Below are 25,995 nucleotides of genomic sequence, written 5' to 3'. Positions count from 1 at the left end.
TTGGTAGTGCCTGAATTTCATAGGCTTTCCCTCGTCGCCAAATCTGTAGTGAATCCTCCACAACTGGAAAGTTGGTTTGGTAGTTTATTGAAGAAAAGTAAAGAAGCAGGTATGAAAGGTGCTGCCAGCTTGAAGTTGAAATGAGTTCTGGTCCACACTCTTAGAATCATGTGCAATACATTCTTACATTCTAACTTCTATATTCCAAAGCAATACCCACCATTCTAAAGAAGATAAGCATCATTACCGTCCTGACTTCATCAGAAGCGGTCGCTCCCTACAGCCCCTGGTCTCCTGTGCCTACTGCTGAGCCTCTCTACTGCCTGGCTTACGCTGTGCTGCCTGGGTATCGTAGCGCTGCTCTGCTGCCCTGCAATTGATAGCGCTTGACTGTGCCTGCTCGCATTATTTATGTAAAGTGCCTGTATTGCCTGGAAAACGTAGCGCTCGCATTACCTGATCGTATTATTCACTTTTGCCCCATTTCTTTAGTGCCTCTCTGCCCACAGCGTAATTTAATTATTTATTTCCCCCAACCGGTTTGCGGTTTCGTTTCTGCCGCCATTGTTGTTGTTGTTGTGCCCGGAGCCCGCCCTCTCCACCACGCACCCGCCTCCCAGCTGCTCCTCCCTCCCACTGAGTGGCAAGGCTCTCCCCGCCGATTGAAGCGCTGTGACCGTCCTGACTTCATTCAGAAGCGGTCGCTCCCTACAGCCCCTGGTCTCCTGTGCCTACTGCTGTGCCTCTCTACTGCCTGGCTTACGCTGTGCTGCCTGGGTATCGTAGCACTTCTCTGCTGCCCTGCAATTGATAGCGCTTGACTGTGCCTGCTCGCATTATTTATGTAAAGTGCCTTTATTGCCTGGAAAACGTAGCGCTCGCATTACCTGATCGTATTATTCACTTTTGCCCCATTTCTTTAGTGCCTCTCTGCCCACAGCGTAATTTAATTATTTTTTTCCCCCAACCGGTTTGCGGTTTCGTTTCTGCCGCCATTGTTGTTGTTGTTGTTGTGCCCGGAGCCCGCCCTCTCCACCACGCACCCGCCTCCCAGCTGCTCCTCCATCGCCCCTCCCCTTCCACCATCCATATATGACAGATGCCTTTGCGCGCAGCATCCACGCGCAGCATCCACGCGCAGCGGACGCGCCCCTTGCACGCCGAAGGTGTGCCAAAGGAAAGCCCGTCTACGCCCGTCCGCGTCTGGACCGCGCCCAGCGCCAGACCCCCTGGCCCCCGCAAACCGAACTCCTCCCGCATTACGTATGACGCCTCCACACTCCTAGCCCTCAACCCCGGGCGCACACCACAATGCTACGAAGCTGCCCCAGGACGTACCCATGGTCCATTCGCCTGCCACTCCTGCAAGTTTGCCTGCATCAAGACCCACACCAAATCCACTATCGCCAAACACTGCTCCGACTCTAACCACCTGAAGTGCATCCTGCTGAACACCCGCTCGGTCCACAGACACGCCACTGAACTCTGGGACCTACTCGACACTGCTTCACCGGACGTCGCCTTCCTTACAGAAACCTGGATGAACGCATCATCAACACCCGACATCGCCATAGCCATCCCGGACACTTACAAGATCACCCGAAAAGACCGCACCAATCAAACAGGAGGAGGCATCGCCATCGTCCATAAGAACACCATCAAAATCACGACCAGCTTCAACGATAACCTTGCAACCGCCAAACACCTCCACTTCCTGATCCACACCGACCCTAGGACCACACTTAGAGGCACCCTCATCTACAGGCCCCCAGGAACCCGTAAACAATTCAGCGAAGACATCACTGACTTCATCAGCCCACATGCCCTCGCCTCCGAGAACTACATTCTACTAGGAGACCTCAACTTCCACCTGGAAAAGAAAAACGACAGCAACATCACCACCCTCCTTGACAACCTGGCCAATCTCGGACTCAAACAACTTGTTGACACCCCCACCCATGTAGCCGGACATACACTCGACCCAATCTTCACTTCCAGCAAATACATTTCCTTCGATCGCACCACAGCTCTCCACTGGGCGGACCACAGTTGCGTTCACTTCAGCTACAAAACCACCTCGACCCACAACCTTTTCCTCGAAGAAACTGGAACAAAATCACCACCGACCAACTCCTCACATCGCTCAACCAAAACCCACCCGCCCTCTCACCGGACCCAAACAAAGCCGCCACCAAACTCAAACAATGGATCACTCACAGCGCTGATGAATTAGCACCCTCGAAAAACCATCACACCAAACAGGACAGCAAAAAGGCCCCCTGGTTCAACGATGACCTTAGGAAATCCAAGAAGCTATGCCGTACTCTTGAGAAAACATGGAGAAAAAACCCAACCACCGACAACATGACCACCTTCAAGGCAGCCACCTGCAAACACCACCAACTGATTCGATCCACCAAGAAATCAGCATTCAAGAATCAACTCAACAACAACGCCCATAACAGCAAGGAACTATTCAACATAGTCAAAGAATTCACCAACCTCACCGCAGCCTCAAACAACATCACTCCCTCCCAAGACCCCTGCGATTCGTTATCCTCCTTCTTCTACAACAAAATTGCCGACATACACAACAGTTTCGAGTACATCTCCAACGAACAATCCTCTCCACGCCCCTCCGAACCTAAACCGCCCTCTAACAACCTCAGCACCTGGAACCCAATCACCTCTGAAGACACCATCCGCCTAATGAACTCCATCCACTCTGGCTCGCCAACCGACCCCTGTCCCCACCACATCTTCAACAAAGCAGACTCCATCATCGCACCCCATCTCCGTGAGGTCATCAACTGCTCCTGCAACTCTGCAACCTTCCCAGAAATCTGGAAACACGCGGAAGTCAGCGCCCTCCTGAAGAAACCCACTGCAGACCCCTCTGAACTTAAAAACTACCGCCCCATATCCCTCCTCCCATTCCCTGCCAAAGTCATTGAGAAAGCCGTCAATAGCCAGCTCGCCGCCTTCCTTGAATCCAACATCTTCCTCAATCCCTCACAATCCGGCTTTTGAGCCAAACACAGCACCGAGACCGCCCTCATCGCAGCTACAGACGACATCCGAACACTACTGGACAACGGAGAAACAGTTGCCCTCATCCTACTCGACCTCTCCGCCGCCTTCGACACAGTCTGTCACATCACCCTCATTCAACGCCTCAGCAACATCGGTATACAAGGAAAAGCCCTGGACTGGATCATCTCGTTCCTAGCTGGGAGAACTCAGAGAGTCCGACTTCCCCCAATCAAATCAGAAGCCACCGAAGTCATCTGCGGTGTACCACAAGGATCATCACTCAGTCCCACCCTCTTCAATGTTTACATGAGTCCACTCGCATCCATCGTGCGTCAAAACAACCTTAATATCATCTCCTACGCTGACGACACCCAGCTGATCCTTTCCCTCACCAAAGACCCTATCACCGCCAAAACCAATCTTCACGAAGGCATGAAAGAAGTAGCCGAATGGATGAAAAACAGTTGCCTAAAACTTAACTCAGACAAAACGGAGGTGCTCATCCTAGGATCATCCCCCTCTGCCTGGGACGACTCATGGTGGCCTTCGGCCCTGGGCATTGCACCCATACCCACAGACCACGCACGTAACCTAGCCTTCATCCTAGACTCCTCACTCTCGATGTCCTGACACGTCAACGCCGTCTCATCCTCCTGCTTCAACTTACTTCGTATGCTCAAAAAAATCTTCCGTTGGATTCCCTCCGAGACAAGAAAAACTGTCACCCACGCACTGGTCACGAGTCGACTAGACTACGGAAACACCCTCTATGCCGGAATCACAACCAAATTACAGAAATACTCCAACGCATCTAAAACGCATCAGCGAGACTCATTTTGGACATCTCCCGCCAAGATCACATTACCGGCCACCTGAAAGACCTTCACTGGCTCCCCGTCAACAAGAGAATAACGTTCCGTCTCCTCACCCACGCACACAAGGCCCTCTACAAACTCGGACCTGAATGCCTCAACACCTGACTGTCCTTCTACACTCCCTCCCGCCAACTAAGATCCGCCAATCAAGCCCACGCCGCAGTTCCGCGTATCCAAAGATCCACCATGGGAGGCAGATCCTTCTCCTACTTGGCGGCCAAGACCTGGAACTCACTTCTCACTCACCTCCGCCTTACACAGAACCACATCTCCTTCAGAAAAGAACTTAATACCTGGCTATTCGATAAATAATGAGCCCCCTCCACAAGCGCCTTGAGACCCTCTGGGTGAGTAGTGCGCTATATAAATTCATGAACTTGAACTTGAACATTACACAAATCCTGTAAGTATGGGCTTCACCAGAACAAGCAGAGCCCAATTCCGACTTCCATTTGAAGCTGCCTTTTATTTGTCAAAAGCGTGGCAGCAATGAAATCACTCATTTATACCTAACATTCATCTAATCGTCTTGTTCACAGGTGAGTGTGAGATGTTTAAATAAACGCGCTGGTATATAACTGCCTGCTATTATACCTGTATGGCTGCCTAAAAGTATATGTAAGAGGCTGCACAAATGTTTCAGTACCTGTGTTAGGCAATAGAGAACTATGTAGGTGTCACTGCAACTAGTCTGGTGCATGCATGAATGTTTTTTAATGAGAGAATGAATGTATAAGTGCTTATGTAGCTGTCTCTGTAACTGAAAGAGAAGCTTTATGCTTTTGTGAACATCTATGTCGATTGTTTTACCAGTGGTTCTACGTGGCTCCTACTGGCAGGATAAGTGTAGGATGCTGCCTCTTTATGTAGTGGAGCAAAATGAGGTACACTGTGCAAAGAGTCCAGGAAAGCCCCAGTTGGTTTACAGAGGCACAAATGATAACCCAAATGCTCTGTTTTATGGCAGTGGGGTCAAGCAGTCAGACTTATAAGAAGGTAGTGCTAAGCATTTATTACACACACAAAGGCAGTAAGTGAGACAAACACTCAATAAAGAAATGCAACACCAATGCATAAAAATAAGACTGATTTGTATATGAATTTAGATATCAAGATTATCAGGATCAGGTGGGTACTTTTCAAAATATAAATTTTTAAAGGTTTCAAAAGTTCACACCTTGCAATTTTCAGAGCAGTAATACTGCATTCAGGCACTTATCAGTGACTTATCTATCTCCTGGAATTAAGGTGATTATGAGGCAAGGTCCAAAGTAACACCAACAGGTCACCCAAGGCGGAACTGGGGTGGGTAGGTGCAGAGGTGTATGTCAGCATCAGCTGCCCTGTTCACTTCAATGGGGAGTGGTCCGATTGAAAAGAGGCTTCAAGCTCCGACTGGGGGGGCCAGTCCTTTTGGTCTGGGTCTCATTGTCCCTAAAGTCCTCAATGTGCAGGTCAGTTTTCCTCTGCGCTAGTGTCTGGGCTTGGATGCTACAAGGAGTTTGGTACCCCAGGTATTTGTATTGTGCGGCTCTGGTCGGTCCTGACATCTCCACACTTGGAGGGAAGATGGATATGACCTGTGGAAGCACAGTGACCTCTTACTGGAAGGCTGCAGCATTGGTAGTCCTGGTAAGCAGTAAGATGGATGGAAGATAATTATTAATATTTATTCATTACTGATGGAGTTTCTCAGATTAAATCTACCTATAGGTTAGTACATTTTTGAAGCAGATAAATTGACCACATCATAAAATGAAAGAGAAGCAGAAGAGTGATTTATCTCAAATTGTATCTCAATAAAAACTCAACTGATTAGCATACCAATCTAATTGTAAGAATTGAATGATTTAATGAGCATTAACAAAGTGCAAAATTCAATCTGAAGGTAGCTATCTTCCTCAGTTGTGGGAGATTATATCCTAAGGAAGTGAGGGGCATATTACCAAGCAATAGTGATAATTATCGCTATTGCTTGGTTAGAGACAAACATTTACCGCAGCGCTGCGGCGATTTTTACCGCAAATAAACCTTGGTATTACCAAGGTTTAACGCAAATGCGGTAAAAATCGCCGCAAAGCATGAATATCGCTGAAAAGTCAGCGATATTCATGCATTAGCGAGCTAATGCTCTTAGCCATGTTATCCACCTCCCATTGGATCTTTGGTTTTGGTTCTAGCAGACTCTCTCTGGGGCAGTACCAAGCCCTTTTTAAAGAACGCCTTACTAGTTTTCGAGGGTAGGACGCCTTAACACCAGCCTCCACAGAAAACCAACTGAACGAAACACCTTGCTGAATTATAGCAGTCACCATCCCCGAGCACTCAGAGATTCACTCCCATTTTCACAATTCCTTCGTATTCGAAGAAACTGTTATTTCAAAGAAGACTATTTCTCCGAGGCACAAACTCTCAGCATAAAACTCAGAAACAGGGGATACCCTCGAAAACTAGTAAGGCGTTCTTTAAAAAGGGCTTGGTACTGCCCCAGAGAGAGTCTGCTAGAACCAAAACCAAAGAAAAACCAAGACAGACTAGTGTGTGTAACCACTTTTACCCCAGCCTCTAATGCCATAAAGAAAAGCATCTTGAAACACTGGCCTGTATTAAATGCCGGACTACTGAATCTTGAGCACCCTATCTTTGCATTCAAGAGAGCAAAAAATGTAAAAGATCATTTGGTAAGAGCTTCCCTACCTCAGCCTAATTTGAAAACAACCATCAATGATGCATGGGGGTTACCTGCCCTAACGGGTCATGCAAAATGTGGTAGTTGCATAGTGTGTGACTTCACTATTGAGGGAAAAACATTTACTTTTGGCACTATTTCCTTTGAAAGAAAACACTTCACTAATTGTAACTCCATCAATGTGGTGTATGCCATTTTTTGCCCCTGCAAGATGATATATGTTGGACAAACCAGCCAGAAGGTCAAGCTACGCATCGGACAACACCGTAGTAGGATCCGGTGCCATACTCCAAATGCCCCTCTTGTCGAACATTTCAAAGAAAAAGGACACACTGAAAATGATCTGACATGGACAATCATCACCATGGTAAAACCACCACCCAGAGGAGCGGACGTAACTCAGTTACTGAACAAGGAGGAACTTCACTGGATACTGCGCACCAACAGTATCCATACAGGCCTCAATCGTCTCGAAGATTGGACATCTCTCCTGTGATCAGTCACCCTGTAATACATACCTGACTTCCTCCTAGGTTTCGCGATGTTTCTTAAACAATTCATGTAAATATGTAAATGTTTATTGCACATGGTTTTATATATAACCTCTTCTCCTCACTCCCACACCATTCCAGCATGGCCGCCAGTTTCACTGCGATTAGTCCTTTACCTATCTCTAAACACTCCCACACCTTTCCAGCATGGCCGCCGTACTCACCACGACTAGTCCCTCTTCCATTTCTGAATTCCCCTATATCTAGCCCTCAGGCACGAGCACGACAGCGATTCCCGCCATTTTGTATCCTGCATAGACAAGGAGCAGCCAAACCAGGAAGTAAGTACCTGCAGAATGCTCTAATCAGCTTTTCCTTACCCCATGAGGACCATAACTCATATAAATCTACTTTCTTCCTTCTTAGTGAGACACGATTGGTCCGGTCTCGTATTTAGAGGCTCCCTTGCCCTGGTTTGGTAATTATTTTATTTTTTGAGCTTTTCATCACCTTCTCACTGGTCCATCAATATGTTTATACTCACTCTTTTATTTTCCCGCTTTTTTGGCAGGATACTATTGTGCTCCTAAACCCTTCAATTTCCTTACTTGCTTTGATTCCAAAAGCATAGGTACAGCATAACAGACTACTTTGTGGACCACAATATTGGTAAATCACGATCTGTATGCTCGCGCTACTTTCCTTTTAAAATTGATCACGTAGAGCTAAACGATAATTCACAAACTCCTTTCGCCTCTAAACCGCATGTAAAACTCTTTACACGTAACCGCCGGTTACCAACACTTCGCCGCTTACACCGCTCGCCACCCATTTTTAAACTTTGCATGGTCCAACTCTGAGCTCATTGAATGTTTTTTAATCTCATGCGTCGCCCCCCACAGTTCCGTCACTGCGTCGGATTTTAAATGTTGTCCCCACTGTCATAAACAATTCACAATAGGCTGCATGGAAACAAAAGCCTGTCACGCCACCACGTTACAATTCACAAAATTACTATTCCTAAAAGATGAATAACTGCCACAAACAGTTCACAATGCCACAGATGATCACTGGTCAGATTTATATACATGCCTAGTCTTTTCGTCTTTTTGTTATTGACCAATGTTTATGTTTTGTCTCCCTTTTTTTGTTTCCCCAATATAACTGTATGTATGCTTATAGGCCCCAAAAAACTGTTATGCTTTCAAGACAAACAAATTAATTCTTTGTCCTGAAGATGATGCCATGTATCTGTGTGTAGGCATCGAAACGCCGTCGACATAGTAGCATCATATGTACCCTACAAATAGAAAATTGTTCACAATGATGCTTTGTACTTTACCATTGTCTGTTCACTGAGATACTAGCACAGACCGCCTTTGTTGCGTCAAGTTTACCCCCCTGTTTTGTCTTGTCCCCTGTGGGTTACTGGTTGTACCCACCTTGTAAAAAATCCTTTTATGTTTTCCATATCTCTTAAAATAAAAACCTGTCCTGCTGGACAAAGGTCAGACTGACTATTAGTGTATGTCCATCAATTCTGCCTAATCCCTGAACTACTAGGGACCACTGTCTTCTGAAATACGTAACTGCCCAAGGTCCCTAGTGATATTCCTTTGGGTCTCCCTTGTTCTTTGAAAATAAGTCTGAGACTGTGACAGCGCAGACCCAGGGACTGGAACAAACGCTACATTTGTGCTCCCCAGATTTAGGAACATCCTTTGTTGGTAGTTTACTCGTCACTAGTTGCAGTAACTGTTTCAGTGATTTTGACATTTACTCCCTTTGACTCGCTGTGTGAACTTGCTTCATTTTTGGAGCTTCCTAGAAAGAGCCATGGGCACATTGGAGCAGGATAAACATCCATTGGGGGTACTTCGTGTAAACATGGCCAAATTCCAGGGCTGTCTCCCTCTGCTGGTGGTGCCAAGCCTGACCCATCTGTGCCCACTCTGCGAAGGCTGGGCACAGCCTCGCCCCTGTTCTGCAATGCTCACACACCAGGCCGCCTGTACAGCACCAGCTTCCAGGTAAACGCTGTGTCCCACATCTGAATGCCCACATGTGTACAATTAGAAACCTAAGTCCCCCATGCCCCACCGAGGAACAGAAATGCAGGGGGCAGAGCTACCAATAGTGTAACAGGTGCAGTGGCACCGACGCCCGGGGATATGAAGGGGCCCACTTCAATTTCTGGTTGTGTTTCTTTTTTCCTTATAAAACCATTGGAGGAGGCCAAACTAGCTTTTTACATGCACAGTCCTCCCTCCCCCACCCCTCCCCCCCCTTATAGGAGGTTGAATGGAAAAATCCACCGCTCACGCGCTAGGCAGGGGTAGCTTCCACTCCCCGGCAGAATGAATTGTTTGAAACAGAAGCTCCATTAAGGTCCCCTGGCACAAGAAGGGCATCTGGAGCTCCCAGTAGTGCTCAGCTGGACTACAGAGATACCAAGGCCCCGAGCCTAGAGCCCGCAGCGCAAGCGAAGGTAGGTAAGTAGGCCTCAACTGTGTGTATAACAGACACGACACGACCGATAGAAAGACATCATTATTATTACACTGCATTTGTTTAGATGCGACTCGAACAGATTGTTAGTCATTGTTGCCACAATTGCAGTCTACTGTGGGGTTCTCTGATTGAGAGCGGAAAATATCTTCAAAAGTCATGGAAGGTACGAGAAGGCACCTTATTCCACATCCTTTATCTGTAGGTAGGCTATGTATATGCCTATTATCCCATGGTGATGTGCAGTACTAGAAATGCCACTGTTCAGAGGTGCTGGAACCTTCCAAGGAGCAGGCCTGGGCTTCTCATGTGCATCTAGAGTTAACAGATGCAAAACAACTCGGGAAAGAGATGGACAATCAAACTCATCCAATCAGCTCATTTTCAATCCCCAGTCCATCAGTTCGCTGGTGACTGAATGAGTGGAATTTTCCCAGCCACCCTCCTCTGGTCCATGACAACATCACTGAGACCTAAAGCAGAAGCCGCTCCCAGCCAGGCAGGGTTTAAAATGGGACTTCGTCTAATGGTTGGCTGGGCCTCTCATAAAACGCTTGCATCCCATGGCCCCTTACTCCCCAGACATTCGTACACTTAAATGCATCACTTCTTACAGAGTAAAGTACCCATTTGCTGTAAAATGTACACATGTTTGAAATGAGCTGCCGGTTAATGGATGTGAAAGCTTTATGTTAGGGTGCCAAGTGTTTGCAGGTATTAAAAGGTGTAACACGTTTTCAAAAGCGAGCACCGGCCTAGATCTACCACTTACCATCCACTGCCGCAACTTATCAGCACTGTAGAAATGTCCACTGATTTGAAACAAACATAAGGGGAAGGCTCGCTCTAAGTCTGGCATGATAAAATACGTGTGGATTGTGGGAGGGGAAAACACAACGCACTCTGCGGATGCTGATGCTGGCTTTCACTCACACAAAAAGTTACATTATAGCGCGAATAGCACTGCTCCACAAAGGAAAGTAAACAAACCTACAAACTTAAAAAAAAAACAAGGTTAACCTGCAACAAGCGCGACCGCACTAATTAGACAAGGAATGCAGCTGGCTGTTTCTTGATATCTCCCCTCATGCACACCAGCTCCTTGCGCATGCGCCGCTGCCATGTTTACGTCAGGCAGAGCTGCGCGAGACAAAGAAGGAGTGTGAACAGTGCGGAGGAAAACTGTAGTTGGTGGCTGCTGCTTGCGGACTACACGGAAGTCAGTTTGACTTCAACAGCCAGTCAAAACTAAGCTAACAAAAACTATACCAACATTCAGCAAATGGCAAGCGGCAGGTGAAACTACGGCCGCTTAATCATGGTGTAAAGTCTTATCAGTTAGGTCACTAGTTACAATTCCATCATTCTTTTCTTTCAATAGTGACAGAGGTAGGGTTAAAGTCATGCTTCACATAGACATGATGAATAAGGTTTAGAACAATAAGGATCAATATGATAATTATAGAAAAAAGAGCTAAAAAGCAAGCCCATTTATGTTTAAGTTTTATCAATACCTGGTTTGGCTTTTCGGTTACATTTTGGGAATGCTTTCTAATGTAGGGTTTTGCAGCAAGTATATATTTAAACTCAGGAAAGAAAATTTTACTTGCTTCTTTCACTTTCACAATTCACAAATTTGAATGGTTTGGCATAATCCAGTGTATTTTGTCTCTTCAGGTATTCACAAGCCATTTCCTTGTTTTATCCTGCTTTTATCATGACAGCTCCTCAAGGTGGTTTTTGTGAGTTCAGATTCTTGAAACAAAAAGCATGATATGATTTCTCTCAGTCACTTGCTGCTGTTAAATATGTCCACTCTGGTGCAGCATATCTCTGACTTGGTATTTTAGCTCTTTTCCGATTTTCTCACTGTAGTCTTGTCACCATCAGAGTCACTTTGTTCAGTTTGTCTTGAGACTTTGATTACAGTTGGAGGTATTTTGCCTTCCACCAATTCTTCTGGACCAATGATCTCCACTTACTACTCACTTTTCACTGGGCACTGTTGACAACAGCTGAATCATTACTTTGCCTAGTCAGGTCCCTCTCCACATGACTCTTGTTCCCTACAGGTGTTGACTCTCTTGGACCATCGTCTGAACCAGTGCTTTGAGAGCCAGTAGCTGTGAGCCCCTCTCCTCTGTGACTGATCTGAGTTGGACGTCTCACTGTGACCACCGCCACATCCACTGCAGGTACTGTATTTTCAAGGGGATGTGGGACTCAGCAAGTATAGGCAGTATGCACCCAGTTAGGTAGACCACCACATTTGACAGCAGTTGTGGTAACAAGAATCACTTGATACAGCCCATGCCAACAAGGATCCAAACACATTTTGCATGTGTGCTTCTTGACTAGTACCCAATCTCCAGTAAACAGGTCATAGCACTGCTCCTGTTGTGCTGAATTTTCAGCTTCCCCAACCGGGTGAGAGACTTAAAGGAACAGGATTCTATCAATGTGCATATATAGGTCCCTACACTTCACCTACACTGCACCACACATGATGAAGCATGACACTAAGGGATTCTTAGTGTGTGAGGGGTATTTTAAAAGCACATAGTGCCCTCGTCTTGTCATCTCAAGAGAGAACCTTGTTCCACGCTCATTAGATAGATAATCATCACAAAAACTAAAATTATTCACTAATGCACATTGATAGAATCCTGTTGTTTATATAGACTAGTAGGAGGGTGATTATATCATCACCTCTACACTTCCTCGACTGTTGCTTTGGAGAGACTTAAAGGACGACATCCGAAAATCCTTTACCGTAATTGAGTACAACATCATCAGTTATACTCACTAGCTGATTGGCTGAGACTGTAGGCTGTCTAATAGCCCTCCGCATCATGATCTTGTGTGGAGACAGTACAGTTCTTCTTTCTGGGATACTTCTCAAACTCATCAATACCAAGGGTAAAGAATCTGGGCATGTAAGAGATGTAGACGCACACACCTTTGCCAAATGGGACTTTAGTGTTCCATTTACTTATTTGACCACTCCAGACGCCTCTGGTAGATATGCACAGTGTAACTTCTATTCAATTTGTAATGCTGCACAAAGCAGGTGTATCACCTCTTTATTGAAACGTGTCCCTCTATCTGATTCCAAAGAGGTTGGAAATCCAAACTGTGGTATAAGCTCCCTAAAGAGTAGTTCTGCTACAGTTAGACCATCTATATGCCTCCTTGGATTGGTTTAAAACCAACGAGAGAACAGACACATAATCACTAAAACTTATTTTAGTCCATTGCAAGGGGGCATCTCGAAGAAATCGAGCTGCACTCTATTAAAGTGTCCTCCAGAGCCCCCTAATTGACTCATTGTGACTAATGTTTTCTTTCCTACGTTTTGGTATTGACATATTACACACCGCTGGCTCAACATCTCTGCAACAGCTCGGAATCGGGGGTTGAACCATGTTTGTCAGAAAAGAAGTATCATAGCATCTCTCCCAACATGTGCAGGTCAATGATAGTTTCTTGCCATTGGTGACAACAGACTACCAGGCAAGACTGTTCTTCCATCTGTGTACTCCCACACCTCATCCTCTTCTCTTTGTATGCAACCTGCTTTGATCCACCCCTGTCGTTCGGCAATCTGAACCTTCATTCTGAAATGCTTTTATCTCCTCCTATGTTTCTACAACTAAAAACATTCTGCAACATCAGGTTGTTCTTTTAATGGATCCCCATTGAACATGAAAGAATTTAGGGTGCAATAGTGCGTGGTCTCATCTGCATAGCGGTTGCCAATTGTCACATAATCATTTGCTTGTCGTTGGGCTGGGCACTTTACCACTGTAATTTGGGCTGGCAATTGTAAGGACAGCAGTATGTTTTGCACGCTTTCTCCATTTCGGATAGGGGAAATAGAAGAGGTAATGAACCCACACTGAAACCAAAACTGCCCAAAATCATGAGCAACTCCAAATCCATATATGCTGTCCCTAAAGATGGCAACTCTCAATTGTTCAATAATGCTGCAATCCCTGGTCAATGCAATTAGCTCAGCTACCTAACCCTAATTCACTCCTTGCAACCACAATGCTTCCACCACTCCCACAACCATACAAATGGCATATGCATCTCTCAGATTTCCTCCAGCCTATCTTAAACATGATCCATCCACAAACAGCACATGATCTGACATAGGCAATGGAACATCCATGAAATCCGGACAAGGTTTCATACACAGTTCAGTCACATCCAAACAATCATGATATGCTTTGTAAATCACAACTTCATTTACTGGTAAGGGCATCAATGTAGCCGGGTTTAGACATGTGCATTTCACCAATGATACATTCTCTGCACCAAATATCACCTGCTCGTGCTTTGTTATCCGGCTACTTGTGAAATGTTGTGTTCGAATATGAGGAAGCAAAATCTTAACAGAGTGGGGCACATGCACTTTCAGTGGATGACCCATCACAATGCTCTCACACTGCTCCAAACTCACACATGTGGGAGCAACTGCTTTTAGACAATCAAGCAATGTTGCAGCTACAGGATATAATGTAGCTGAGAAGCATACAATAGGTCTTCGCTCATTTCCATGCATCTGTGTTAGAACTAACAATGCACAGCCTTTGCAATTACTGCAAAATAGAGTGAAGCTTTTGTTAAAAGAAGCCTGGCGAGGGTCGTTGCCTAGCAACCTCGCTCCCGTCAGCAACGTACATGCAACTGCATGACATGTCAATCCCCTGCATATATTGACGGTCAGCGCACTGCCCGCTATCTGACTTGTTCCAAATCAAGGACGGTACTATGGCCCGTCCTGTGGACACTCAACTTATGAATCATACAGGTGAGCCCCCAGACAGCCTCCATGACCGTAATCGTTAACTCTTTGCCGCACCTAAATGCACCTGGGTACCGTGCTGATTATTATCATTATTTGTCTTATTTTGTAACAATACAGGTTTTAAATTGGCTGCCGCATTAATAGCCTGTCGCTCTCCCACGCCACATACGACACACGGCATTTTAAATAAGCGACATAAGCACTCCTGTCATCAAGATCACCGGCCCTACCTGGTCACCACGCATAATCAGCTCGATTTCAAATTGAATGCCACACTAATGACGGACATCCACTGCGCCACAATTTAAAACACACATGCTTTCTTCAAGGATCACCGCACTTACATCACCTTGATCCTCCGCTTCTTAGACAGCTCTTTTAAACCACAACAAGCACTCCTGCAAATCCCGATTACCGGCCCTGATTCCAGGTTATCCCACTAATGGAACAATGATCCAACATACCACACAAAGTTGTCCACCTTCGAGGACCGCCGCACCATTGGTAACTGCAAAATGTTTAGATTACAAACTCTCCCGCCACATCCGTGGGCACTGACTGGAACCTTGTATTTGACCTAGTCTCAAAGTTAATCGAGCACTAAAGCCCGTACTGCCCCCCACTGCTAACCCCGCCCTCACACCACAGAAGCTACTCCCTTTGACTAATTCACGGACACTACCATGACAGATTTTAAAACAATCGCGCTATTGGTGAGGCTTCCTTGTATCGTGGGTTTACCCTAGCCTCTTTACTTATACTGTGGTCTGGCCCCTATTCAATTGCTGCCAACCATGTTTTTAATTCTCTACTTTTACAACCATTCCAGTTGTGACTCGACCTGAATAATCCTTTAATCCACGTATCCCCGGCCATGACTAGTCCGGCCGCCCTGGGGTGAGTAATGACGCCCTGACTGTGCAGTTAATCTCTCAGAGCAACCTCGCTCATACATACCTCCATTTACATTTTTAGGCTGTCAACCCGTCCCTTGTCCCCACGTCTTGCCCTGATGAAGACCTGCTGTGACTTCCAACTGGGGCACCACTAGAGTTGAAACATCGACGCACACTTAGGTCCAGTACTACCAGGATTCCAAACAACGAAGGATTGGAGTCACTGGAGCGAAATTATTTTCTGGCCCCCAAACTTGAACATAGACAATTATGACCACACAGTATATATTGTACACTTGCTGAGCACCGAACCTCCATTGTCACTTTAATCACCTTGTATCCATTTAAATGTCCTATGTTGACAGTTTTTGGTTTTGTTGACTGTGCATATTATTAAATGAAGTAATTCTGATAAAAGTAACAATATCAAGTGCATTCTCTTAGTGATTATTCTGGAAGTAATTGGTGTCCTAAAGCTCCGGCGTATTCTAAAGGTTGTCCTAGGTTGTGACCGTTACATTTTTGAGCGATTTTCACTAACTTATTTTCTACCTGATAGGACCACTTTTGTTTAATTGAAGGAACCCCCCAGTCCAGAGTTTTGGCAATTATACTTCATCAATTTCTGGTTTACACCACCTGCCATCACAAAATTTGTCGGACTAGTCTGTCCCAATGTTCAGTTTCAGTAGGATGAGATGATGTAGTAGGTAAAAATATACAAATCCAGAAGAATTCAGGCAATCCATTACTTAGCGTATTTGATTAGGACCATTGGATTTTGTCAAATGATTGGTTGTGACAGTTAGGAAATAGGTGAGGTCATGTTCTCATCTTTTGTTAGTTCTTTCCTAAGCATGTGCTCTAGGAAGTACAATATTTTTGCAAGTCTAGCCAAGTAAACTACAAACGTGAAAGGGATCATTGATTGTGATATAGCGCAAAATCAGTTTTTCATTGTAGGGGTGCATTCTAATCACACATTTAGACAGCATTCGCAAATAATATTTTGTCATTTTAACCTACGTGTTAGGATCTTGTAAAATGATAACATCAACGTGATGTGTCTCGGCCAAAATATACAATATGTAAATATAAGTGGAAAATGTATATAACTAGCAGAAATTAATACCTGAAAAGCTGTTGTTGCACAACAGGCAATCATTTCACGATTGAATGTGGTGATTAATTGTGTCATTTTATATGTAGGTGAAATTATTAACTGTATATGACTCAGTTTTTATATAACTTCGTGAAGTTCATTTTCCACTTCTCTTATGTTAGCTGAATTTTTTAGACCTGATATGCATTTCCCATGGAGGCTCTCGCATTAGAATATATAAATGAATTTTATGTGCACATTGTGTTTTATTCTTTCTCACATTTATGCTGCAGGTGGAAAAAGCATCCTTGTTAGCGAGAATAATGTCTTTGTTTTAGGAACTAGGCAAGAAGAGAAGCGGATACATTGAACATTGATACTGATACTGTTGTACTTTCTCACCGGTCAAAGCCTGGGAATCAAGGTCATCGCGCCACCGCTCGGTGTCATCACTGTCCAGATGAAAACTTCCTATGAGAATGTGGCCTGACCAGATGGCATGACCCGCAGAGGATCATGGGATGTTACCTGTAAATTGCTGTATGGTAACTAGGGAAAGAGCCACCAACATTTCTTCTCTGCCTCAAGAGAGAGAGAGCATCTTAGAATGAGCTCTGTCTTAGTAGCTTCATGCTGCTTGATCCAACTAATGTGTGGAGACTTCTGAGAAAGCCTCCACACACTGACACCTAAATCTAACCTGCCCTGCAATAAGCTTTACTAGGGTTGCCATGTTAGTGTTAGTGTAGAGATAGATTATACTTTGTTTCTATGAACTCTTTGATGCAGCGGAACTTGGACTCTTGTGCTCTGCTCTTTTGTATCCTCATTCTTAAATTAATTATCTTGTGCATGTTGCACCGCCTTAATTTCATTCGTAGACCTTGTTTTTGTATTAGTCCCAGTGTATTTCTACACTCTCATCTTGAGGTGTCTGTATGTTCAGTTATTTTTGTCTTTGTAATAAATCAAATAACTCCATTTAGTAGTCTGTGATACTTAAGGGTTCTAGCACATTGAAATTGGAATGATTGACCCGCTAACAATTTCGCCCCCCCCTCCATGCTCATACACCGAGAAAAGTACCATTGACTTGAGGTTCCAGAGCAGATCTAAAACATGGAGATCTGGCTCCTTCAAGTGTTGGAGCACAAGTAGAAACTTTACAAAATGTTGCCATACACTTCAGACTATTCTGTTCATAAGTTCATGCTAGGAAAGAAAAGTAAGTTTTGAGGCCTTCATGAAACACAGCATGTGCATGATGAATTTGTGCTAAAAAACGTTCATGCTCGGAAAGAAAAGGAAGTTTTGAGGCCTTCATGAAACACATCCTGTGCATGATGAATTTGTGCTAAAATATGAATGTCACATTATTGAATACAAAGCATTAGTTTTCCAATTAGGCAGATTAATGATTTGCATCTACATCATGTAAGTATAAAGTACCCCTAATAAAAAATAAATCTTTTGACACTTCATTATTATTTTGCATATTAATTTCCAAGTCTATTTTCAAGTCATAGGTTAATACATCATTCAGGATTCGAAAGCACATCTAAAATAAATCTTACATAGCACAAATTATTATTTTGGTTTTCTCATCAGTCACTGCTCACATTACACATTTGAATGTTAGTGACCATTTTCAAATGTGTAATGTGAGCACTGACTGGTTAATATCATCATAAATCTACATCTAACATTCTGCATGCCTTTAAGATGTAGTATCTAATTCAAACGTCATTCTTGCATTCTTCTTAAACGTGGTAACCAAACACACATTTGTCATGTTCTCAAATGAATGTCACAAATCATTTTTCCAGGGTGAATTGATAGATATAGTTGAAAGATAACATCCATGCTCTATCAACGTTCAACCAGACCTTGCTTCTTTGGGACCTGCAGCTGCCGGAGGGGGGCGTTTTCTTGTGATTTGCGAAACACCGACAGCCCTCTGGGTTTCTTGGAGTCTGCACAGTGGCATGAAGTGTTCGTTTCTCTATGATGGTGAGGTGCAGAAGGCAGGCTGTCAGGGTTGCTGCCAATTCAGTCATTGCTCCTCTGTTCTCTGGTCAGCAATCTTCTTTGTCCACTCCTTCTTTATGTCCATCAAATCAGAAGTCCTGGCATCAGCGGTGCCACCTAAATACTGTATTTAGGGGCTTTACAGGTAGTATCAGGTAGTAGCCAATGGGCTACCCACCTTTAGGGTGACTACATCCTCTATATGACCATGTCGTTTGTGAAGTGGGCATAACCCTGAACCAATAGACTTAATGTCACCAAAAAGAAAGATGGTGGAATATTCCTAATCGTGTTCACTTCAGGTAACATATCATAACATTTGTATTAGTAGAGCGCATGTTCACCCGGAGGCATCTTGGCGCTGAATAACAGATATTTATTGTTACTCAACTCAATGGCACTCTTTTTATCGACCTCAGGTGGATGAAAGGCTGAGTGGACCTGCTGGGATTTGAACCTGTGACCATGAGGTCGAACACAGGCCCCTGAAGTGGATGCATGAGTCCACTTCGGCACCAGACAAGGTATGGCCGGGAGTGGTATTAGCCTGAGGGTGAACACACCTCCTGATTGGCTAATTTTTCCACCTGTCCTGATGCCAAATGGGTCCTTGTCATGGAAGTGGTATTTCCATGTCTGGGGGAAGCCAGGCCGAATATCAAAGGCGGTGGAGGCTTTTGAAGCCTCCTGTCTTAATATGCTGATTACTATTCATCCTGCTTGGCTAAGGTGATCACACCTCCTGCCAGAGCAGGAATTGTTTCCGTCCTCAGAGAGCAGGAACTTTCACCTCCACAGGGTCAGAAACTCATCTGTGGTGGCAGGCTGGACAGGACCTGTCAGGCAATACACTAGAAGTCGGTAGGTTTTCATGGGGTACCTCTTAAGTACTCTCTGGGTACATATATTAAAATACATCACTGAAATCAGTGTGGGTTTATCAATGTGAGGTATTTGATACCAAACATCATAGGTTTTAATGAAGCCATTATCTAGCTGAGATACCTGTTTTTACCAGTACCCTGCATATACCTTAAGATGACCTCCCCAGTCACATGTACTGTCAGTAATTGAATTCACCAGTACAGTGTCATATCTGCTCATGCAGATATGTCCTCAGATGTAATATAATGATCCCTGCCTTAGGGCTGTAAGGCCTGCCATAGGGGTCAATCAATCAATCAATCAAGGCATTTATATAGCGCACTACTCAGCCGGAGGGTCTCAAGGCGCTAGGGGAGGGGGGTCCGCTACTGCTCGAACAGCCAGGTCTTGAGCTGCTTCCTGAAGGCGAGGTGGTCCTGGGTCAGGCGGAGGTGGGTCGGGAGGGAGTTCCAAGTCTTGGCAGCGAGGTAGGAGAAAGACCTTCCCCCTGTGGTGGCTCTTCGGATGCGGGGGACGGCGGCGAGGGTGTGGCCGGTCGATCAGAGCTGGCGTTTGGGAGCGTAGAAGTTGAGGCGGCTGTTGAAGTATCCTGGGCCTTGGTTGTGTAGGGCTTTGTGTGCGTGGGTGAGGACACGGAAGGTGATTCTCTTTTTGACCGTGAGCCAGTGCAGGTCTCTCAGGTGTCCGGAGATGCGGTTGCGATGGGGGATGTCCAGGATGAGTCGTGCTGAGGTGTTCTGGATCCGCTGGAACCTCTTCTGGAGTTTGGCGGTGGTTCCTGCGTAGAGGAAGTTGCCATAGTCCAGACGGCTGGTGACGAGGGCCTGGGTGACCGTCTTCCTGGTCTCGGTGGGGATCCACCGGAAGATCTTTTGTAGCATGCACAGGATGTTGAAGCACGACGAGGAGACAGCGTTGACTTGTCTGGTCATGGAGAGGGAGGAGTCCAGGATGAAGCCCAGGTTGCGTGCGTGGTCTGTTGGTTTGGGTGCGCTGCCTAGGGTGGGGGGCCACCAGGAGTCGTCCCAGGTGGAGGATGAAGCTCCCAGGATGAGGACCTCCGTCTTGTCCGAGTTTAGTGTCAGGCGGCTGTTCTTCATCCATTCGGCTACCTCTTTCATCCCTTCGTGTAGGTTGGCTCTGGCGGTGGCGGGGTCGTTGGTGAGGGAGAGGATCAGCTGGGTGTCGTCTGCGTAGGAGATGATGTTGAGGTTGTGCTGGCGTGCGATGGCTGCGAGGGGGCTCATGTAGACGTTGAAGAGGGTTGGGCTGAGCGAGGAGCCTTGAGGAACGCCGCAGATGACTTCGGTGGCTTCTGAACTGAACGGGGGAGGCGGACTCTCTGTGTTCTTCCTGCGAGGAAGGAGATGATCCACTCTAGTGCCTTCTCCTGGATTCCGACGTTGCTGAGGCGCTGTACTAGGGTACGGTGGCAGACAGTGTTGAAGGCCGCTGAGAGGTCTTTGAGGATGAGGGCCGCTGTTTCTCCGTTGTCGAGCAGGGCTCGGATGTCATCGGTGTCTGTGATCAGGGCGGTCTCGGTGCTGTGGTTGGCCCGGAAGCCAGACTGCGAGAGGTCGAGGGATCCGTTCGTCTCGAGGAAGGCGGCCAGCTGCTTGTTGACGGTCTTCTCGATGACTTTTGCAGGAAACGGGAGCAGCGAGATGGGGTGGTAGTTCTTGAGGTCGGTGGGGTTGGCTGATGGTTTCTTAAGTAGAGCGCTGAGTTCAGCATGCTTCCAGCTCTCCGGGAAGGTAGCGGTGTCGAAGGAGGTGTTGATGATGTCCCGCAGGTGGGATGCGATGACAGCGTCGGCCTTGTTGAAGACGTGGTGAGGGCAAGGGTCGGTCGGAGATCCGGAGTGGATGGAGTTCATAGTGTGGACGGTGTCTTCGGTGCTGATCGGGGCCCAGGCGCGGAGGGTGGTGGTGAGGGGCGGTGGTACGGTCGTGGCGTGCGTCGGTTGATTGCTGAAGCTGTTGTGTATGTCCGCAATCTTGTTGTGGAAGTAGGAGGCGAGAGAGTTGCAGAGGTCTTGCGAAGGGGTGATGTCGTTGTTTCCGGCGTTGGGGTTGGAGAGCTCTTTAATGATGTTGAAGATTTCCTTGCTGTTGTGTGCGTTGTTGTCCAGTCGTTCCTTGAATGCGGTTTTCTTGGTGGCGTGGATCAGTTGGTGGTGGCTTACCCGTATTGCGTTCAGTGTTAGGGAACATGGCATACGAGGTGTGTCCCATGTAGTGTTTCACTTTTAAGGGGACCTTTTCACGCAGCCTGCAGTGGCAGTCTGCATGACTTTGGTAATGTGTCCCTTAGAGTGACACAAGATATGTTGCAGCTCTTAAGAACCCTCTTTAGTACCCATGTCCTAGGTACCAGGAGTACCACTTACTAGGGACTAACAGAGGGAATAAAGGCCCTATCAGTTTGGGATCAATTGACCAGTCACCTTGTTTTGTGGAAAGAACATTGGCACTAGGGACCTGGTTAGCCGGTACCCAGTGCACTCCAGTAAAAGTTGCCCCAAATACCAAAAAGTGGGGGGACTACTGCAACATGAACCCAATTTCCTACAATAGGCTCTTTCTCTGTGGGGGGAAGTAGTGCAAAGATCCGATACTTTGACCGAGTGTGGTAGGTACATAGGGGCCCCATGGCGGCCTCAGTCCTCCGGTGACGATCCCCATCAGGTCTAGATGGTCCCGTTGACCCCTTCCGGCATATGGGGTCACAGTTTATCTATTGCACAGGGCTTTGACTTGATCCCCAGAACAGATACCTTCAAGGAGGTCCCTCATTGCATACAGGGTTGGCCGGCTCACCATCGTGCAAGGGCTGCAACAATCTGTCCACAGCAATCTTCCTGGCATACAGGGTCACTGATCCCTTACTGTCCATGGGCTCTGGCTCAATCGGCATGGGGGGTCGCCAGCTCCTCACTGCACACAGGTGATGACCTGTTCAGCATAGAGATTTAGACGTCTCACTTCACAGTGGCCCTTTCTGGCATATGAGGTTTGCCCAATTTTTCCTGGGAATGGGCAGCGACCCGATCAGTGCAGCAGCTGTATCCTCACACTTCACAAAGGTAGTCCATTCAACAGGACTCCCCACTGGATTTTGCTCCCTCCAACACTCTCCTCTTCCTCACAGGGCACCCTGACTGGTCTTGGCAAGCAGGCAGGCAGAAGCCTTGCAGAGCTTCACTCCTCATCAATCGCGACTGGCTGTTTAACAAGCTTCTCTTGTTGTAGTCCATATGCGGAGTCTGAGTCTTTAAATTTTGTTTTGGGGTCTAATCCCTATGGAATTGCCCACTCGTCTGCTTCCTCTTCTCGCTAAGGTCCCTACATCTTTTCATTGCTCGGAGGACATATTTCTGCCTGTATTGTTTTCAGACCCTTCCTCAGAAACCAGGTCCCTGGCATACCCTAGATGTTCATAGGGCTTTGTTGTTAACTGAGTCATTCAGTTAGGTGGATTCTTTGTTCGTTACTTTTAGCCTCTCTACTAAGAGTCTTTGTTCCTCTTCTGTTACCTTGTCCATAGGAGTGAAGCTGGCGATTATGGGGGTGTTAGACCTGGCACCATTGGCGTGGGTCTCCTTCCCATTTTTGCTGTTGCCTCATGTGTATTTGCTGGTGTTAGATGCTTTGGGCACTGTGCCACTGCTGTCCAGTGCCACAGTGCAAGTGCTCTCTACTGTAAATGAATGTATTGATTAGTGATTCCATGATTGACTGATTTGGTTTACTTGTCATGTCGTAATTTGACAGTGATCGGGTTAGCGTTAAGCTTTGCTACACAAATTTTCCCTTATCTTGACTAAAGTGTCGGAGGCCATTTTGAGAAACGCTGGTGTCCATTTTGGATGAACATGCTGCCTCGTGGTCAGCACGCCCTTTTGTCCTTTCTCTGTACCACTGACCGCGTAACTTGCCCAGCAACAGGCTATTTTTAGTACTGGTCAAGCTCGCACATGCGCAGTCAAAACCCGCTGTACTAGTGGACAGTCATCACCTAGGAATGTTCTTTCAAACTGACCAGTGGTGTTGTAACTCCTCCCACGAGTTGGCTGTATTCCAAAAATGACCTTATATGTACCTAAACTAAGCAAATGTGTTCCGCCTACTCTTTTTATTACTGTAAAACTGTATAAAAGAGGTCTCACATCGATGTTCGGTGTGATACTTCTTGCATTACCGAAGGGTGTTGTAGGAATGTACCACCACCCCATGGGGTCTTAATAAACTTGTCTTTGCATTTTTCAGTTTCCGTGCCAACGTCTGTTTTATGGTGTAGCGGGTTTTGCGGAATATGTAGGCCTGAAGAACCAAATACCACAAATTGGCGACCACGAAGGGACTCCTCGGCGACTCGGATGCCCGAAGGAGAGGTCGTGACGAAGGATTGGAAACTCGCCATGGACGCGTACGCTGCCACTGAGTGATCCGAGTCTTGGTACCCACAGTGTTTTCTTCCTTTCCTTCTGATCTGACCTTCCAGGTGGCGCCGGTCCTCGACTGAGATCTTGCTCGTTCGAGTTGTCGTACAGTGCCGGTTTGGCTGATTCGATAAAAGAACTTGGCAGTTGGAACCTGGATATTTGAGAATTTTGCAAGCTTGTGATTGGTAAGATAGTCTACGGACGCTTACTGTGGCTCTTTGAATATGTTTTGAGTTAGCTAACATTTGGTTCTATGATTTGAGTTATATGTGTAGTGCACTTCACATAGGCGGGCATGTGGAGATATTTCTCTAATTTTGTATATGTTTGAACGGCACACCTTGTGTGAAGTATATTAAGTGCCATTTTGTGATATCGCGTTTTCGTGATATTTTGACATGCCTGCTTTAAGCACACTCCGAGGGATGTGCTGTCTTGGAAAAGGTACCAATTATCGATTAAATTAATCTCAGCCGGCTGCCCCAGAGGGGACACCTAATCGTGAAATGTACGTTAAATTTGGCATTCCCCCTATTTTATACAGTACATTGTGGCACAGATATACCAAGTCTTATCCCGAATTGCAATGGCCACTACATGGGTCGTTTGATTTACGAAAGGTTCAGTATGTGGAGCAATGTTTGTTTCAGCGCAGGTCTAGACAAGATATGTTTGATTGTGTACATATGTGGGAGAAAGCGGTGCGTGAACGAATGAAGCGTGAATTAGCATTGGCGGACAAAGAGCAGCGGAAGGCTGCTCGGGATAAGGCTTTACAGCTGGAGGAGAAAGAGTTGCAGGAAAAGAAAGAGAGGGAGGCACGGGAACGTAATTTGCAAACAAGTGGTCAATTTCCTATTCGACGTCCTCTTTATCCTGTCCTTACTAATGACATTGATGATTTTTCATTATTAGATCGTTGCCCGCCTCCGTATGTTCTACCTATGGCCCCAGATGAGGATTCGGATGGAGATGGTCAAGGGAGTAGTCGTGTTAGGCTAAGTGCCAGTGAAGCTGTGGAATTGCGCAGCTTTGCTCGCAAATTCAATTTGAACAAAATAACTATTTCAGAGATTAATGAGCAAATGTGTAAGTGGTCCGAGCGAGAACAACTGTATTTCTTGAGCCAGTTTGGAGACGAAGTTGTAGAACTATTTAGAAAGCATTCAAATGATTTAGAGCCTAAGGATGTATCAGTTGGTCGTGAGGCTATGCGTAAAGGTCTTTTTGTTATTACAGATGCGGATCGTTTTTTTCAGCGGTTGGTCCAGCTACCGGATGAGGCGTCAAGACTACGGGAGGCGAAAAAAGCATCAGATGCACCTGCGCCGGGATCGACGGAGCAATCCAAAGAGTGTTCTATCTTTGGAGCAGATAAGCGTTCTACAGTTCATGTTATGCCTATGCGTGAAGCCGCACCTTTATATGTCCCTCCTAAAGGGCAAGGTACAAATGACGATAAAATGTCTGCGGATGCAAAGGGATATTTTATATATAATTGGGGGGCGCTAGAGGGCGCACTGCAGAATGGCCGCAGTGCCGTGAGGCTCCTGCTGCCCGGAGCTATTATCCGACTAGGGATCCTGCTTACCATCACTGCGCCCTGATCTGACCCTATAGATCTGCTGGGATACCGACTGGCCACCCACGGTCCAACTCCTGTTCCATTCGGAGGCTGCTGGCCGAAGTTACGAGGGCTCCAAGTTTCCCCGACTTGCGCTCTGGAGGTCGGGTGCTCCGTAGCCCGGCGTCACTACCCACGCTAGCCCGCGGCTCCGCACGTGGGGTGTAGGCCCTGCTCTACCTCTCTCCACCGGGATTGCTAGCTAGCCGGGCATGCTGCTGCATGCTCCCCTGTCCTCAAACTGGTTTTTCGGCTTATACCTCTGCCAGCCCAGGACCTATTGATTACGGAGGCACAGCGGATCATCGTCTGGTCGCCTGGAGAGCAACCCCTTTGGCCTGGGAGCGGAGACGGCCATTTTTTCCTCTGGGAGTGGCGGGGCGTCCATGCCTGCTCGTGCCCCCGTGCTTTGGCGTTTGGTCGAGTGCTTGGGCCGGCCTGCAGTCTGGCTCTTCTTGACTTTGGTGTCCCGCTGTGCTACTAGCGCTTTATCATGGGGAAACCGGACACTAAACAGTCTAAGTTGTCCTTTGACTCTGGAGTGGCTAGGAGGGGAACGCGACTGCTCCAGGATGCTGGGACCTCGCGGTCTCCCCCCCCGCCTGTT

This window comes from Lissotriton vulgaris, chromosome 10, assembly GCF_964263255.1.
Source record: "Lissotriton vulgaris chromosome 10, aLisVul1.2, whole genome shotgun sequence".
NCBI classification, from domain to species: domain Eukaryota; kingdom Metazoa; phylum Chordata; class Amphibia; order Caudata; family Salamandridae; genus Lissotriton; species Lissotriton vulgaris.
Note: the sequence above shows the minus strand (reverse complement) of the source record.